This window comes from Aplysia californica, unplaced genomic scaffold (assembly GCF_000002075.1).
Source record: "Aplysia californica isolate F4 #8 unplaced genomic scaffold, AplCal3.0 scaffold00057, whole genome shotgun sequence".
NCBI lineage: Eukaryota > Metazoa > Mollusca > Gastropoda > Aplysiida > Aplysiidae > Aplysia > Aplysia californica.
In genome coordinates, this window is record NW_004797327.1 from 1,802,464 (window position 1) to 1,808,174 (window position 5,711).

The window sequence follows — 5,711 nt, forward strand, 5'->3', positions numbered from 1 at the left end:
TCTCTCTCTCTTTCTCTCTCTCTCTCTCTCTCTCACTTTCTCTCTCTCTCTTTCTCTCTCTCTCTTTCTCTCTCTTTTTCTCTCTCTCTCTCTCTTTCTAACTTTCTCTCTCTCTCTTTCTCTCTCATATACTCTAGCTCCTCCATATATGATTAACCAAACAGCATAATAAAAAACAGAATACATAGATAGCCAAAAGCACTGGGATAACAGCATGATGTATGTCTGACTCTTGTACGTATATGAAATGAAAGAAAGTAAAACGAGAGAATGGAACAAATAAGATGAACGACAGGTGACACGAAAGAAAGGAAGAAAGAAAGAAAGAGAGAAAGAAAGAAAGAAAGAGAGAAAGAAAGAAAAAAAAGAGAGAAAGAAAGAGAGAGAGACAGAAAGAAACAAACAAACAAAAACACTACGGAACGAAAAGGAATCGACGAAAGAGCGAACACATGGAAAAAATTAAGTTACGAAATAACCAGCAAAGATAAAGCATAAGATGAAAACATCTCAACTGGTAACATGCAAAGGTGTACTCACGAGACTCCAGTCACAAACTAGTTCCACAAATACAATACGTACCTGAAAAGAGAACAAAACAAAAATTCATTAACGACTTTGAAAAAGAAACTGATATTGCAAAACGCTAATCAATATCCGAATATCTCAAAGCAGAATGCTGACAAAAGAAAATATGAACGAAAAAGCTAGTACGTGTATTCATGGATAAAGAATATAAACAAAAGGGAGAAAATGAAAGTAAGAACAAAAATTAGTTACATAAGAACATGAAAACGCTGCGTTCACATCACTTCCTCATAGTTGGAACTTCTACGCAGTTTTCCCCCTTAAAAAAAGCAACTCGAGAAATGTGAAAAAAAACAAGAAAAGAAAAAAACGACCAAAAAACAATAATGGTAGGTACTGCAAAAACCATAAATGTGAAGCAGAACGGAAAAAACAACACCCGAAAAGAACAACAGCAAAAAAGACATGTTTTATGTGTTGTTATTTTTTTATATAATCAGAAACGCCAAGGAAAAAAAACGAACAAAAACATTAAAAAGCAATAAGACCAAGTAGACCAAGAATCACAAATGAGAAGGAAAAACACCAAAATCACACACACTAAAAAAAATGCCAAAACAACAAACCCAGGATGGAAAAATAAAGGAGAAAAAAAAACTCTTACCGAAAAACGTGGCCGAAACGAAATTGTTATTCATAGAAAGCTTAACATCACAAAAGACAGAGAAATGCCCAGCGGTCTCTAGGAGACAGGGTGATGTCAAAACAGCTCAGCGGTTCCGCTCATCCCACAGAATCGGAAAAAAGACACCAAAGAGAAGATGGGTCCGAAATGAAAGCTAAAAAAACAGACCCCTCACAGACCAAAATGCACCCGGCAAAGAATCAGAGCACGTCACAAGAGCAGAAGAAACCCCCAAATAACAGAGAATTCCCTGAATGTCAGGACGAGACCAGACCAGAAGGGTAATCGAGCATGCAGCAACCTGCAGGCGCATTTCAGGTTATGTGCAACTAATGGGTTTTGTTTAAAGTTTTCATTTCCCCGTTGAACATTTCGATTTTTAGAGTACACTTTTATTAACCTTGTTTTTGTTAAGTTTTTTATTTACGTTTTTTAAAAACTTTTTACAAAATATATGCGTTCGATTCTGAGCTTAAGCTTGAGTATGTTATATGAGAACGTAATTTAAGCACCCTTTAAAAAGACAAACTTTCCAACTCGGGAGTAGTACTCATGCCTTTTGTGTGTTAGGCAGAAGAGTCCAACCTGTACACCACAGACATATACCTCTGAACTACAGCGGTTAGGCTCTTCACTGTCGCAAAAAGAAAACTTGGCAGGTAAAATTTCTGTGTGAGGAGAATTTTAATCATTACAGATATTATCGGTCTTTCTGCTGGGACATCGTATCCCTCCCTCTCAGTCTGGGTTGGCCCTAACAGACAGGGTCGAGGATCGCCTCCTAAATTATCTAAATTCTGTCGATGGGGTTGTAGGGACACTTTTTTAAAAACCCACGATAGAAGGTAGTCAACTTTATCTATGTTAGTAGCACGATCCCTGTACAGAATCCCCCACACCGCCGCCGACGACGACGCCACAGGCTGAGGAAAACACTGTGAAGAATTCAGGCAGCCGCGACAGTCAGCGCTTAGAAACGCCTGACAGACAATGACTGACCGCAACCTCCATACTCCTGACGGCGAGAGGGTCATTGGGCCACTCGCTGACAGAACCCACGGACAAAGCAAAAACAGTTCATCTGCAATACATCGTTAAACTAACGCTACACAACGGATGTGGATACACGCGTTTAGCACAACTGGGGCCGCCCGCAGAGAAAATATGGATTTAGAGTTTAAAAGATTCTATCTGGGACGGATTATTTAAAACAACGATGTATTATTGTTGTGGATAGAACCTTTTGACACCAGTGAGACCGCCCGCTGACAAAAGTAAAGCCAGTCTGAGATCCAGGTGTCGTTCCGACGTTGACACCGTCATTGATGAGCGCGAAAGAGGTGTATCTACCAAACAGATGTGTGCTGATCACAGGTCAAACGCTGCATTCCTTTCTCTGCAGCCTGCGGCTTATCGATTCCAGATTTTGACCAGTCTATCGCAGCTACCGGCAGGGAAAACAGATGTGTCTATGATCTTTTGTTTTCTTCCTGAACCGCAAGACTAATTTGTGGTTTGATTGGGAACAGATAAAGTTACGTCAGTGTGTGGGAACGATCACGTCCATCTAGATAGACATGGACTGCTTTTCAGATGGACACACAGTCACCCCGAGTTGGCGGCAGTCACACACGCATACATTCAGGCATGTAGGAAGACAGGGAGACAGACAGACGGACAAAAAGCAGAGAGACAAACAGACAAACGAATAGATAGACAGAAAGATAGACGTAGAGACAAAGAAAACATTACATTGTTTTTTCAAATCCCAGCCTTCGACCCTGCAGGACACATAATACGAAGTTTTCGAAAGCAGGAAAAATGGATACTGGCTGTAAACGATTAGGGGTACGGACAATGGGGACAGAAGGGAGAGAGTGGGTGGGAGAGAGAGAGAGAGAGAGAGAGAGAGAGAGAGAGAGGGAGAGAGTGGGTGGGGGGGGGGTGTGTGAGAGAGATCGCGTACGGTCAAATTTCTCTTTGCAAATAGATCAATTTGGTAAATAAAGGGAGGAAGAAAAGAAAACGCCAGGGGAAATCACTTTGAAAGGATTATCATTCAGAAATGGGAAACGCCCCCGGGCCCGTTCAGATCTACCAGAGGATAAAGACACACACGGGACGGACGATGACTCGTGGAACCGCATGACATTTGGTCCATTTTGCGAGGTGACACACGAGGGTAAGCTTTAAGAAATCGAGACTGTATAGGGGTCGGTGTGCGGTAATCTTGCAAGTCAAGCGGTAGGTGCTGGGGTCAATGGGTGGTCGCATTCACGGCCAATTGCTCCCGCCGCGACCACTGGACGCCTGGGACGGGGCAGAGTCGCCAGGTCTTAAACACTGACCATCTCTGACGAACTGCTGGACTCACTCTCTCCACGATTATCGTATAAGCCCCTTTTTCGAAAATGATTTCCTAGTTCGAATAATGAATTTGAGACTAAGCTGAACCTGCGTTTTCGGATTGTTTTTCTAAAATAAAGGACCTTCTGCAGTTTGACATTCTCTAGGAATTCTGAGATAATGCCGGCCTTGGAAGGGCTCGGACACGAATAGGAACTGGCAGGGTATGAAGGTACATGGTGCCATTATTTCTCTCCTGCTCGTCAACGGAGCATGCCTCTCTGAGCGGGCTTAGCGGAGTTCCTACATGACGGTTTATCTTATGAGGTCCCGCCCTGGCCAGGCTGCCGGACACTGAGCTGACCCCAGGATGAGGGTAAACGGCGGTCTTCTCGGCCCGCGATACCCCGATAATTAGGCAACGGCTGACTTATCAGGAAGCCGGACTGCTTAAGAGAGTTTACATAGTTTAGAGTAAGTGGGTAAGTGGTTTAACACTTTTAAATACCTGTAGCTCTTGTTTTCTCGCTGTCTCTGACTAACCTCCTCCCCTCCCTTCTCTCTCTCTCTCTCTCTCTCTCTCTCTCTCTCTCTCTCTCTCTCTCTCTCTCTCTCTCTCTCATTTATATCTCTCGTTCTTTTCTCTATTTGTTTATTTTTGTGTGCGCTCAAGTGCGTGTACGTCCCTCTCTCGCTCTCTATTCCCCCTGTGTACAAGCGAACGCAAGTGTGTGTGGGGGACGTGAACTAAACTCGGATTTTCTGTGTGCTTCTCTATGGACGCTGGTCAACGAAAATGGTAATGGAAAGACAACCTTCCAAACACTCACGTTTATACATGCTGCATTCACATAAATTATTATTGACACCTAATCCTTCCTTCTAAAGGACCTCATAACACCACGGAGAATTCGAATCAGGCCTAATGCTACCAAGTTTTAGGACTGTTTCAGTTAAACAGATAACGATAGGTTGCTTAAGGAAAAGAGCAATGTAGACAAACAGAAACACAAGACACACTTAAGAAGTAGGACCCATGTGGGCCAGTGGCGCCCTTCAACCACCTGCGAGGTTCTTATGAGTCCAAAAAGATGATCGTCTTATCTGTATAGGAAGTGGGCTATCAAATGCTGTATCTCGTACTTAATCTCTTAATCTCCTTTATATTCTCATCAATCCCTTACCACCCCCTCTCCCCCTCCCCTCCCCCCCCCTCTCTCTCTCTCTCTCTCTCTCTTTCTCTCTCTCTCTATCTCTATCTCTATCTCTATCTTTCTTTCTGTCTCTTTTTCTTTCTCTCTCCCAACCTCTCTCCGCCTTTCTCACCTAATTTCTCCAACAGACAATCATAATATACAAATCTTATACCAGCTGACTTTATACCAGCTGCGCCCTTCAACCATCTGTTAGATTCTTAGGAGTATAAACAGATGAGTCTTATCTGTATAAGAAAAAGACTACAAAACGCGTTATCTGTTCTAACTTAATCTCTAAATCTTTTGTTTCTTCAAACCGTGTCCCCACATCTTTCTTTCTTTCTCTTCAAAATATTTTATTCATATACCCCTGTCTCATCCTCCATCTTCATTCCCATCCCCACAAAAATACCACGAATAAAAACCACAACCACGCAAGATAAAAAAAAAAACAAATGCAAAAACAAACCAAAAATAAAACGCATTACAAGAACAAAAGAAAGCAATATAAATAAACCCTAATATCCCATAAGCAACAACCCCCCCCCCTCTCCTTTTTATCCCTTCACAAAACACAGCTTTCCCCATCGTATCTCCCAACAACCGGTCAATTGGTGCTTCCTATGTCCACGCAAACTGCTTCCCATCAAGCCACGATCTACTCCGTGGAAATGACCACCGTTTAAGTACGTACGCGGGTCTGAAAGGAATACTTTGTTGCCCGAACAAGAAGCCCCGTAGACGTACCTCGATGAATATTCATGGGCAAGGCTTATGAGTAAGTCGGGGGTAATATTCGCCAATTTCCGAACAACGACTTGCGTGTCCCCCATTTGCATGATGAGTACATGTATTTTGAATATGTTTGGACGAGTTCCTCAACATGTCACGCAGATAAAGCGGTACGAGTCGGAAACAGCGCGGCTCTCTCTCTCTCTCTCTCTCTCTCTCTCTCT

General features: G+C 42.8%; 1 long non-coding RNA gene across 1 annotated transcript in view; it reads right to left on the minus strand.

Moving 5' to 3' along the window:
* Window positions 1-74: 74 nt before the first annotated feature.
* The window catches only part of LOC118477284, a 10,115-nt gene continuing 4,478 nt past the window's right edge, over window positions 75-5,711 (minus strand). Inside the window, exon 2 of the long non-coding RNA XR_004858268.1 lies at window positions 75-582. This is a non-coding gene — a long non-coding RNA (uncharacterized LOC118477284). The remainder of the gene's footprint in view (window positions 583-5,711) is intronic.